This window comes from Orycteropus afer, unplaced genomic scaffold, assembly GCF_000298275.1.
Source record: "Orycteropus afer afer isolate SDZICR_OR568_19922 unplaced genomic scaffold, OryAfe1.0 scaffold00136, whole genome shotgun sequence".
Lineage (NCBI taxonomy): Eukaryota > Metazoa > Chordata > Mammalia > Tubulidentata > Orycteropodidae > Orycteropus > Orycteropus afer.
The window spans coordinates 3,173,244-3,187,137 of NW_006921723.1; positions in this window are offsets into that span (position 1 = coordinate 3,173,244).

The window sequence follows — 13,894 nt, forward strand, 5'->3', positions numbered from 1 at the left end:
CTTACAATTACAGGGTTTATTAGGTAAGCAACAAGTTACAATTCAGGATCAGGAAGGCTCAGGATACAGTTCTTTCATTAGGACAGCCTTCCTTCCCTTGGCCACACCCACAGGCACACTTTTCTCTGGCTCTTGGCTTCTGCACCTGGCCTCTGTCCTGCTTGGGCAAGTGTTACAAAGCTCTTATAGCTCTGCTGATAGGCACAGCCCCTTCCACCAGCGTACCTCCTGCCCAGACACACTAGGCGTTCTCGCTCCACGGGCCTGCAAGTCCGCTGCTCTCTCCTGCTGATCTCCGCCTCTGCTGCTGCTGGCGCTCCTGCCGCTGCCGTTGCTCTGCTGTCCCCTTGCAAGGATCTCAGGTCCCAGGATGCACACTCCCCTCACCCTCAGGTTCTTCTCTCTTGATGGCAGTGATGCTTCTTCAATGACTCATTTTAAGCCTAGCTGATGGTGAAACTTACCAATCCTCATGTTAGTTTCCATATACCTTATTTCCGTAGTCCCACTTGCACAAGGTACTAAACAAGGTACCAGGGTTTCTGGCCAGTTTTGTCTGGTTTCTAAGCTCTCCCTACACGAACTCACACTGGCACACACCCATATGCATATCTGCCACACATGCACACACAGTGCACATGCACAGACATGCACACATGCACAGATCTGTGCTGCACTCATGAACACCCACGTGTACACACTTGTACACACAGACATGTGTGCAGACTCACTCGTACACACATGTGCACTTCCACATGCACACAAAGGAGAGGCAACTTACACATGCGTGTAGACATGAACACGTACACACCTGCATGTTCACACAGACACAAGCACACACTTTATTTTTAATAAAAATTGTTATTAACTAGTTATCCAATCCCTTTGGTGGGCCACAAGCACCTCACATGTGCATTGTTCCACCCAGTCATTTGGTGAGAGTCCCAGAGACCATGGCTAAAAGAGCCATATCAAGTAATGCACTACATCCCACATGGTCATGTTTACATTATGTGAATTTTAGCTCAGTTAGGAGCCAGAAGGAGGAGGGTGCCTGCATTCAGGCCAGGGCAGGCCCCTAGGACACAAAGACAGTTTATGTGTGTGACCTTTGTAGTGTGCTGAGCACTGATCCCCAGACCCCTGGCAGTGGATTTTATTGTTTTCCTGTTTTGCAGATGAGGAAACTGAAGCTCAGAGAGGTGAACCACTGGACCAAGTCACACAGCACAGCGGGGACGTGTTAGGGCCCAGGATTCAAATCCAGCTTGTGTGACCCTTGAGATCTGCTTTGGAACGAGCTGCTTCTGGGTAGCACACTCAGGATGTCAAAGCCGAAATCTTGAAGCTGAAAACTTACCTCTTACTTCTGGGCCAAGAATGCAAAGACATGGAAGGCAAAGCTTCCCAATGTCAAGCTGAGGAAGCACTCTGGAAAAACTTGGCAAAGCCAAGCTCAGCTTGTGAGCGCCCCCTCCTGGGGTCGGGAGGAAGAGACTGTGTCAGATCCTCCTGCAGGGTGTGAATTCCTGGGGAGTCTTTCAGAGTTTGAAGGGCTATGAGCAGGGTCTTGGTGGGAAAAATAAGGTACATGCTTGTGTCTGTGTGAACATGCAGGTGTGTACGTGTTCATGTCTACACGCATGTGTGAGTTGCCTTTCCTTTGTGTGCATGTGGATGTGTACATGTGTGTACAAGTGAGTTTGCACATATGTCTGTGTGTACAGGTGTGTACACGTGGATGATCATCAGTGCAGTGCAGATCTGTGCATGTGTGCATGTCTGTGCATGTGCACTGTGTGTGCACATGTGTTGTATGTGTATATGGGTGCGTGCCTGTGTGAGCAAGTGTAGGGAGAGCTTAGAAACCAGACAAAACTGGCCAGAAACCCTGGTGATTAGAGCATGGGCTCTTGTGTTAGACAGAGCTTTATCCACAAAGAAGTGTATTCTAAAATGTTCACGGTGAAACTTCCTGTAGGGGCCATAGTTTGGAGACCACCAAAGGTCCCAGGCCTCAGTTTGCCCATTATGAAGTTGGTTGACCTCCATAAACAGAAGGATCAGTTCAGGGAGCAACGATGACCAGATTTGTCCCAGGCCAAACCCCACGAGGAGCGCAGGTTCCACCACCGCCACCCGCCCTCTTCCCGAGGAACAATAAGTGGGTATGGAGTTTTCCAGAATGTCTGTAACAATGCATTTATACATCTGTGCGTTTCTATTTCTATATAGTTCACTATAGCATATGAAGACAACCACACCCGTACTCTGTAAACCAGCTTTTCCAATTAAGACACTTTGGATTCCTCCTAGCTGAACTTCATACCAATTCCTCAACCAACATCCCCACCGAGGGAAAGGAGGCCCAGAGGGGAAAGCTGTGCTCGGAGGTCTCCACCGTCACCCCCAGAGCTGGGTCTTGGCCTGGGTCTGCCCATCTGTGCTGTCTGTCAAGGACAGAGGGAGCTGGTGATCAGGACTTTAGGCTGGTACAAAGTGTGTTCCTTCCCTTGTTCTTTCACCCATGCTGGAGATGTGGAGCTAAGATCCTGGTCCAGGTGGAGGAGGCCTCACCCTGGGTGAGACTGAGCTGCTCATGGAGGAGCCCAGCCTGGGAGTGGGGCTGGATGAGCTTGGGAGCCAGAGGGGCAGCCAGCGCTTCATCTGGGGAGAGCAGGAAGGTCTGCCTGGAGAAGGGGGTGTGCAAGGAGCCCTGAAGAGTGAATGGAGGTCTCACAGGCATAGTCGGGTCTGAGGCGGGGTGACAGCGATCCTGTGGGTAGGAGCTGGGTACTTTTAGGCACCTCTTCAGCACTTGACACTCATGGGTAGAAGCTGATATTTGACGCTGCGGCTTAACTGTAAGGCAAGGCGTCTTTGAAAGAGGGCAGCCAGGGACCGAGCTCTTCCTCTTTGTGGGCCTCAGTTTCCCATGTGAATAATAGGGTCATTTGGCAGAGTCATAGCCAGTGCCTATTAGGGGTTTGGTTCTTGTTGAGCTCTTGGGTCCTAGGCACTAACCAGTCCGTCTCCTCCCAATAGCTCCCAACTTCCAAAGCACCTGGGAGGTCAACAACCTACCTCTCTTCTGGTCAGCCTTGGCTCCTGTGGGCTCATAGAGGCAGGTGGGTTGGGGAGAGGCACACAGCCCCACCCTGGAGCTAGTGGGCATAGGGGAGTGTGGTAGCCATGACGGAGCTTCACAGGTAGAGAAACTGAGGCCCATGGGGGTGGGGTGTGGAAGGACCAATAAGAAAATCAACAGTGACAAGAGTGAGGTCCCGTGGAAACTTCTGTCCTGAAGTGGACCTGTTACCATATTTAACCCATGTTCTGGTTACCTAGTGCCACTCTGACAAGAATATAGACCACAAATGGGATGGCCTTAACAAACAGGAGTTTATTCTCTCACAATTTGGAGGCTTTAAGTCCAAGTTCAAAGTGCCAGGCTCTAGGGGCTGTGTGAAAGCCCCTCAACCTTGGGGTCCAGCTCTGCCTCCTGCTCCCGGCCCACTGGAGCTAGAGGCATTTCTTCACTCAGACAGCTGCTGGCTGCTGAGGCTGAGAAGCCCCAAGGTGGACAAGGAAAAAGGCACAGTCCCGATGTTACCAAACCACACGGCAGGCTGTTAACTTAAGTCCATTGTAAGTCCCAAGGTCGGCAGAGCATAGCAGGCAACGACACGACTACATGCAGGGTCCAAGTGTGCCATAGGCTAGAGACTATTCTCAAAGCTCCTCCTTAAATACAGGAAGCAGACCACATACCCAAAGGCAGCTACTCAGCTGCTCCCAGTAGATTCCACCATGGAGTTGATTACCAGTCTCATCATGGGGAATACTACATCCAGCTGCCCAGCCACTCAACCAGGCCCAGCCAAGTTGACACACAAACATAACCATCACAACCCAACAAGCCCAGGGCTGCATTTTACAGAAGAAAGTGGAGGGACAAGGGGGACCAGCCACAGGGGAGGGATGTGTGCCCAGCCCTGAGGACACCCCTTGTGGGTGGACAGAAGGAGAAGTCGAGGCCTGGAGTGAGGGGCCTGTCTTCAGAACAGAACACAGGGTTGCAGTCTAGTGCTGATTGGAGGTGTCATGACTGGCAGCAGAGCAGAGTGCCTGCCTGGGACATGGCAGGAACAACTGTCACTTGTAGGGATCCACAGGCTCCCATGTCCCAGTAAGGTAGGCACACTGAGAGGGTCACCCCCAAAGTCAGATCACTCAGATATGGAGGGAGGGAGGGCGTAATCCTTGGTCCCAGAAATACCATTTCTAGGGTTTTATCCACAGAAAAGTGTGTTCAAAAACATTCCTGATGAAAACTGTGTAGGGGCCGAAGTTTGGAGACCACCAAATATCTCTTGGAAAGACCTTCATGAATAAATGAGGGTTCATTGGTATAATAAGGAGCTCTTGTGGTGTAGTGGTTAGGGCATTTGGCTGCTAACCAAAAGGTCAATGGTTCAAACACACCAGCTGCTCTGAGGAAGAAAGATGAAGCAGTTGGCTTCTGTAAAGATTTATAGCCTTGGAAACCCAAAGGTGGTCACTATGAATCAGAATTGATCTTATGGCAGTGAGTTTGGTTTGGTTTGGATTGGTGTAATGAGATATTATGCAGGTAAGAAAAGATACCTCAGTAGCAATGAACTTATCCAGCCCCCCAGATTTGGTTCCTAAGACTCTTCCCCAATAAAAGAAACTAAAAGAGCTCCTTGGAAAAATGGCTGATCTGGGAAGGCCGGCAGGGAATATAAAGATGAGCTTGGAGCCCCGTATAGTGCCAGAAAGGAAAGATGTGCTTTTAAAACTCCACCGTGATATGGTCTGTGGAAGCAACCCACAACTGTCTGAACAAGCTCTGGAGGGCCAAGGCTGGGACAATTTGAGTATTGAATTATAACCCAACGTGTAAAATAAATACCCACCAGCCTTACTGACATAATTGAATAAATAAACTGGGGGTGAAGAAACAAAGCTTCACCCAGAAGGATCCCAAATGACATGTGCAGACACTGCCCCCTGGAGGTTGGGAGTGTCACCGAGCCCTCAGTGTTGGCTGGGCATGGTGGTGACCTCTAGAGTATGGGATGGAAAAGGGAAAAGAGTGCTTCACAGTAGAGACATTAGATAGCACACCTCTGCCAGGTGAGCAAGGTCAACACCAGCAGGTAAGTCAGGTAGAAGCACGTGCCCTGGACATGAGGTGACGAGGGGGGCACCTTACTCTTCCTCTCAAAAACTCATCACCCCAGGGCAATCCTGAGAAAAACATCAGACAAATCCCAATATTGGGGCATCCTCCAAAACACCTGACCAACACCCCACAAAACTGTCAAAGTCTCAAAAACAGAAAGTCTGAGAAACTGTCACAGCCCAGAGGAGCCCAAGGAGACCTGAGAACTCAGTGTCATGTGGGTCCCGACTGGGATCCTAGGACAGAGAAAGGGCTTTGGGGAAACTCTCAGGAACTCCAAATAAAGTATAGACTTCAGTTAAGAAATCAGTATTGGCTCACTGTGACTTGTACGCATCACTAATCATCATCTAGAGGGATCAGTCACTCGAGGACATCGTGTTTGGTGAAACAGACTCTAGCGTGGGCAAGAGAAACTCTTTTTTCTTTTTTTAAATGTAATTTATTTTATTTGTTGAGAATATATATAGCAGAACATACATTAATTCAACAATTTCTACATGTACAATTCAGTGACATTGATTACATTCTTCAAGTTCTGCAACTTTCTTTTTTAAATTGTGATTTGGGTGAAAGTTTACAGAGCAGATTCACTTTCCATACAGCAGTTCACGCTCACGTTGTCTCATGACATTGAATGCAATTTACCCCAATGCAACAGCTCCCCTCCCACTTCCTCCCGATAGTTACCACTTCCCTGAGTCCATCCCTCCATGCACTCCTGCCCCCTGAGCTGTCTCTCTGTGCATAAGCAGCCCTTCTTTCTCCCATGATTGTTCTCTCCAAGGAGTGTCTCTACCTCAGGTACATGTTGAGCTCATATGCCTGTCTTTTGTTTGGCTGGAGGCCACAGGTGTGGGTTCAATTCCAGACCTAAAGGGCAGCTAGGGGCCATAGTCTCAGTGATTCCACCATGCTCTATCGGACCAGCAAAGTGAGGGAGACTCTTGATGAGACCAAAAAAATCCAAACCAAACTCAATGCCGTCGAGTCGGATCTGACTCATAGTGACCCCTCCTTGGGTTTCCGAGGCAGTCTCACTACAGAAGTAGATTGCCCAACCTCCTGGAATGGCACAATAGAGGGCAGCGATGGAGTCAAACTTGCTGGAGATGCTGAAGATGATGCAGGACCAGACAACTTCCCTTCTGTTGTGTGAGGGCTTGTCTAGAGTGGAAGCTGACGGGACAGCAGCCACCTAATGTAAGATGCCAGTAATGGGAGAAATGCGTGTGGGGCTGGGTATATGGGAACTCTGTACTATCTTCTCAGTTTTTCTGTAAATCTGATACTAGTCTAGAAAGGTGAAGTTTATTTAAAAGAAAAAAGTAGGCAAATTGTTCGGTAATAAAAATATTCCATCCTCAAAAACAAAACCAGGTAGCTCTCTTCATAAAGTGGCATGTGGTTATAGCCAAGATACAGATTTTGATATTAAGGTATAATTTACCTTAAGGAATTATGTCTAAGTAAATTACAGTTGACTACCATCAACTCTTACCATTTACTGTAACTGAGACCACAATTGATATGCAGAACACCCCAGCTCCCCCCCAATCCAACCTCTCCCTTACCCTTGCTCATTTTCCCTTTTCTAGGCTGCCATAGAAATGGATTCATTCAGTGAGTATGTAGCCTTGTGAGTCTGGCTTCTCCAATTTATCTAAATATGTTTTTTCTAAAAGTGCTTCTAAGTAAGGAATCTTCCTTGGGCAGGACAGAACCTGAGATGAAGGAGAATCTGCATTTACGAGCTGGATTGAAATGCACCACATTTGGTTGTCTGTGAAGGGAGCATCCTGGAAAGAGACTGAGGCCTGGGGGTTGGGACAATCTCTGCACCCCTTTTGATTTTCATCCACTATTACTTATTTTGGGATCCTGGTGGTGCTGTGGTTAAAGTGCTCCCCTGTGAATCAAAACATCGGCAGTTTGAACCCACCAAAAAAAAAAAAAAGATGAAGATGGGAAAAAGATGAAGTAGTCTGCTTCCATAAAGATTTACAGTGTTGGAAAGCCTATGGGGCAATTCTACTCCATCCTATAGGGTCACCATGAGTTGGAATCCTCTCAACAGCAGTGGGTTTTGGTTTATGATGATGATTACTTACTCCAACCACTTCTCTATCAATTTGATGCTTTGTGGTGGCTTGCTGTGATACTGGAAGCTATGCTGCCAGTATTTCAAATATCAGCAGGGTCACTCATGGTGGAGAGGTGTCAGTAGAGCTTCCAGACTAAGAGAGACGAGGCAGAAGGAGCTGGTGATTTACCTCTAAAAAAACTGGCCAGTGAAAACTTTATGAAAAGCAGAAGACTGTCAGATATGGTGCTGGAAGATGAGCCCCGCAGGCTCGAAGGTACTCAGAATGTGACCGGGGAAAAGCTGCCTCAAAGTAGAGCAATCTACTGATCGGAGTGGAGTAAAGCTTCAGGATCTTCATCTGCTGAGGTTGCTTGACTCAAAATGAGAAGGAACAGCTGCAAACATCCAGAAATAATTGGAACGTGGCATATATGAAGTATGAATCTAGGGAAACTGGAAGCTGTCAAAAATGAAATGTTTGAAGATTGATATCCTAGGCATTAGTGAGCTGAAATGGACTGGTATTAGTCATTCTGAATTGGACAATCATATGGTCTACTATGCTGCAAATGACACATTAAAGACAAATGATGTCACATTCATTGTCAAAAAGGACATTTTAAGATCTATCCTGAAGTACAACACTGTCAGCGATAGGATAATACCCATACTCCTACAAGAAAGACCAATTATACAAATATCATTCAGATTTACACACCAACCACTAATGTCAAAGATGAACAAATTGAAGATATTGAACAACTTCTGTCATCTGAAATTGAACATGAAATCAAGATACATTGATATTACTGGTGATTGGAATGCAAAAGTTGGAAACAAAGAAGAATCAGCAGTTGGAAAACATGATCTTGGTGACAGAAACATCAGAGATCACAAGATAAGACTTTTGCAAGACCAACAACCTATCCATTGGAAATGCCTTTTAATAACAACATGAACAGCAATTATACACATGGAACTCACCAGATGGAGTACCAACCCCACTGTCAGAGAGTCAATTCCAACTCATAGTGACTCCCAGTGGGTTTCCAAGGCTGTAAGTCTTTACAGAAGTAGATTGCCTCATCTTCCTCCCACAGAGCATCTGGTGGGTTTGAACCACCAACCTTCTGGTTAGCAGCCAAATGTCTTTCCCGTTACACCACCAGAGCTCATCAGTTAGAACAAGGCCAGGGGTCAACTGCAGAACAGACCATCTATTGCTCACATGCAAGTTCAAGCTGAAACTGAAGGAAATTAAAATAAGTTCATAAGAGCCAAAGTATGAGCTAGAATACATACTATCTGAATACAGAGACCATCTCAAGAACAGATTTGATGCATGGAACACTAATGACTGAACACATACACACATGAAAAAAGCAAAAGGTCATTAAAAAGACAGAAAAGGAAGAAAATACCAAAGTGGATGTAAGAAGAGACTGTAAACCTTGCTCTTGAATGTAGAGAAGCTAAAAGAGAATGCAAGAATGGTGAAACAAAAGAGCTGAACAGAGATTTGAAAAGGCAATTTGTGAAGACAAGAGTATTATAATGAAATGTCCAGACTTGATATTAGAAAACCAAAAGGGAAGAATACACTCAGCATTTCTTAAGGTGAAAGAACTGAAAAAAAATTCAAGCCTTGGGTTGCAATGTTGAAGGATTCTATGGGTAAAACACTGAACAATTCAGGAAGCATCAAAAGATGGAAGCAATACACAGAGCCGTTGTACTAAAAAGAACTGGTCGATGTGCTACCGTTTCAGGAGGTATAATATGGTCAAGAACTGACGGTACTGAAGGAAGAAGTCCAAGCGGCACTGAAGATATTGAAAAGCAACAGGAATTGAAGGAATGCCAACTGAAACGTTTTAACAAACAGATGCAATGCTGGAAGCATTCACTCGTCTACACCAAGTAATTTGGAAGACAGCTACGTGGCCAGCTGAGTGGAAGAGGTCCATATTTGTGCCTGTTCCACAGAAAGGTGATCCAACAGATTGTGAAAATTATCGAACAGTATCATTAACATCACACATAAGTAAAACTTGCTGAAGATAATTCAAAAATGGTTGCAGCAGTACATTGACAAAGAACAGCCAGAAATCCAAGCCAGATTCAGAAGAGGATGTAGAATGAGATATCACTGCTAATGTCAGATGGATCTTGGCTGAAAGCAGAGAATACCAGGAAGATGTTTACCTGTGTTTTGTTAACTATGCAGAGGCATTCAATTGTGGATCATAACAAATTATAGATAACATTGTGAAGAGTGGTAATTTCAGAACATTTAATTGTTCTCATTAGGAATCTCATTTGAACAAGAACCTGTTGTTCAAAAAGAACTCGGGGACACTGAATGGTTTAAAATCAGGAAGGGTGTACATCAGGGTTGTATCCTTTCACCATACTCATTCAGTCTGTATGCTGAGCAAAAAAATATGAGAAGTTGGACTATATGAAGAACAACACGACATCAGGATTGGAGGAAGACTTACTAACAACATACGATATGCATGTGACATAACCTTGCTTGCTGAAAGAAGAGGACTTAACAGCACTTACTGATGAAGATCAAAGACTACAACCTTCAGTATAAATATAGATATAAAGAAAGAAAAAATCCGTACAACTAGACCAATAATCAATATCATGACAAATAGAAAGAAGATCGAAGTTGTCAAGGATTTCATTTTACTTGGATCCACAATCAACACCCATGGTAGCAGCAGTCAAGAAATCAAAGACATATTGTATTGGGCAAATCTGCTGCAAAGGACTTATTTAAAGTTTGAAAAAGCAAAGAGGATCCCAGCCATGGTATTTTCAATAGCCTTATATGCATGTGAAAGTTGGACAATAATAAGGAAGATTGAAGAATTGATGCATTTGAATTATGGTATTGGCGAACAATATTGAATACACCATGGACTGCCAGAAGAACGAACAAATCTTTCTTGGAAGACATACAGCCGGAATGCTCTTTTTTCTATTTTATTTTTTCCTATTTTTTATTTAGTATTTACCCTTCCTCCTCCTTCTTCTCTATCTGTTCCTGCCTTCTTAGCTTTATCTCTGGGGAAAAAGCCGCCCTTTTGAACTCATACAGTTGATTGTGGAACAAAACTCAAAAAAAAAAAAAAACACCCAAAAACCAAAACAAACAAAAAAAACATGCTTACTGCTCTGATAGAGACAGGTGGAACCCCCGAGGATATGGCCCTCAGACACCCTTCAAGCTGGGACTTGAATTCACCCCTGTGGCTCAACTTTCAGCCAAAAATAGGCCTGTGAGGTGAACAATAATACCAGGAAGGTATGCATTCATTAGAACATTTTTTTTTCCACTCCATCCAGGGCCTCCTATTGTGATTCCCTTCAGAGTGGTGGGCAGTGGTAGCCAGGCACCATCTAGTTCTCTGGTTTCAGATCATGGAGGCAGAATGCTCCTTTGAAGCTTGGCTGGTGAGACTCTGTGTCATGTACTTTGGACATCAGGAGGGACCAGTCTCTGGAGAAGAACATCATGCTTGGTAGAGGGTCAGCAATAAGAGGAAGACTCTCACGATGGAGTTGACACAGTGGCTACAATATTGGGTCTAACATAGCAACATTTGTGAGGATGGCATAGGACTGGGCAGTGTTTCCTTCCCTTTTACATAAGATTAGTAGCCACATCTGACAACAGTGATTATTTATTCTAATGTTAACTTAAAAATCAGACTCACCTGGAGAGGCTGCCAAGCCTACTGCTGGGTGAGAAATGGAGTCCCCAGGCTTGAACACAGTGGGGCTTGTTTCATTCTGTTTTAGGAAATGGAGATGGGGCAGGGAGGAGAGGGCCTCAGTGCAGTGACTCGCATGTTTGGGCTTTAGTTTCTGTTTGGTTTTTCCACAAAGAAAATCTACTTGTGTCACTTGAATGTATACAAGTGTATGTGTGACCTGTATACATGTGTACGTCTGGGTATCTACATTACACAGTAGAGCTGTGTGCATGTGTGACATGCGTTGCCTATGTATGCATGGGAACACATGGGCATGCACGCAGGCAGGTGTGGGAGCACACACAGCAGGGCCCTGCTCTGAAACCACAGGTGGCACTGGTGCTTGGGGGACAGGGGACACAGGGCTGGGGAGAAGGTTGTTGAAGCACCCCCCAGGCTGCTAGGGCACACTTGGCTTCCTTCTCTAGATGACCTTTGACATCCCGGGCAGTGATAAAGGCAAGGGGGAGTGGATGGACAACACACTTCTGAGTGGCTGCCGTCTCCTGAAAGTGCTGTGGGTTGGGGTGACTCTCTCAGGGAGTGACTCTGAGGGAAACCCAGCTGAGTGCACACCTGTCTGCATCTCACCTGCAAAGCCACCTGTAATACTACGTCCTGCCCACCTCCTCCCCGAGGTGGGCAAAGCACACCTAATTCAGTGACAGCAACATATAGGAGGTCCCTGACCAACACAGGCTTCCAATCAAGGTCAGAGTCAGGAACCAACCAGGGGGGCTGGGGGCCCTGTAGCAGTTCCTAAAGGGTGGCTGCATGGTTTCCTAATCCTGATGCAGCACCAAGTGACCTCCTAAACATGACCACACTCTACAGCATTCTGCCGGGCCTAGAAGCCCTCTTGATCCAATCTGTACGTACAGGCCCAGGGCAACTGTAGGCAGCTCTGGGACAGCAGGCAGCATAGCATGGCTTGTGGACTCCAGAGTGGGTGAGGCCCTGTGGGTGGTGAGGAGTTGGGGGCAGTGAGAATAGGCTACCCTCCTTAGTCCTTAGCTGTTTTCTGTGCTCAGCACCTCCCCCCACCCCACACACACTGGGGTGAGGACACTCCCTCCACTAAGCTTTCTCTGATGACTTAAGGGGTCAAAGCCCCCAGCTGGGGTGACCCAGGACACGTAAGAACCTCCCCACCCCCCACTGGTCTGACATTAAAGATGTGTCCACAGAGACCAGAGTTTGGTTTCCTCTACGTTTATTGCAACTGCTACGAGATGAACAACATTCACAACAACAACTCCTGTTAAACATCACAACATTGTCTAGATTTACCAAGGACCAAACACGCTGAAACCCCCGCAGAGCCCAGCAACAGAGACGAGCAAAGCCAGCACCTGACAGCCGACCAGCACTTCCTGATGCCTGGTGTCCTCTCAGGAGACCCTGGAACCAGAATGACAAGAGAGACATGTGACCCCAAGAGCCATGCACATGCTCACTCACCGTGCTCGCCCGGGTGCCTACAGGTCTGTGTGGAGCACCGAGGTTGTGAGAGCAGTCCAAGGTCTGCTGTGCCAATACCGACAAGAGTCCCCAGAGATGGTAACCTACTCAGGCCTAGCATCCCTGTCTGTGGGGACTTTCCAGGTGCTTACCTTTGCCAAGCGTAAGGGTCAGTCTTAGCACAAACCAGAAGGTGGCCGAGACAGACTGCCCACATCCAGGAAACATAAAGCCATTTCACTTATTGAGAAAAGTGTAGTGTCAAAAATTAATGTGATCAGCAAAGCAAACCTTAAGGCGCAGGTGACAGCGAGACAGAGCCACTGCCTTGGTGCTGGGTTCCAGGGAGGTAGGCAGGGGTTTGTTGTTGTTATGTGCCGTCGAGTTGGCCCCGACTCATAGCGACCCCTCCTTGGGTTACCGAGGCAGTATCACTATGGAAGTAGGATTGCCCAACCTTCCTTCCGAGGCAGGGGTTAGGTGCCTTTAAAAAAGGCCACTGAGGCCCAGCTTGTCCCTGGCCAGGCAGGGAATGTGCCAGGACTGGGGAAACAAGTGTAAAGACCCTGCCCCCACTGCCTCTGCTTGCCTGGCTGACTGTGGACTGTGGCTCAGCCTTGGGGCTGATACTCGAAATTTTCCTAGTTGCTGAAACCTCCAGAAGCAGGCAGCCACAGGGATTCCTACACTCTGTGACTACCTCTAACCAGAAAAACTGGAGATGCACGCCATGGAGTCTAGGTGTGGCTCCAGACAGCAAGTAAGCCGGGGGTGGGGGGGGGGGTGGCACCATGGGGGGGCAGAGGGTTCATCACCCCTCTCTGTCCTGTGGCTCAGGAAGGAAAACTCAACTGCTCATGTCCTCCTGCCTCATCGTCTCAGCAGGAGCCCAGATTTTCATAGTTATTTAAAACGTCAACAGACACATTATGAGAGAGAATCCACCCATAGTCACAGGAAATAATGCTGGCAAGTCTGAAGGAGCAGACGCTAGAAATGACAAACAACTGCAGCCCTGCTCCCTCCACCCTGGCTCCAGTCTTCTCCTCTGACACAGCTCAGTGGGCAGAGGCACTGGGTCCTGAGGGCCTGCCCTCGCCCCTCTGTAGGAGGTCCCAGTGGCTTTTCTGTGGATACTGAGGAGACATGCAGACAGGGGGTATCAAGCTGCTGGCAGTCCCTCCCCTGAATGCGTCGGGCTGAGACTTGTCAGCCTCCTGGGTGCTTCATCCCATATAAGGTTCCCTAAATAACATTTGCACATCAAGTCTCTCTAGACGCTCGCTCCAAAAGGTCCAGAAGCTCATGGTTCACACTCCGTCTACATTCTGGAGAATAGTCAGAACCCAGGATCTGGAATTGTTTCTG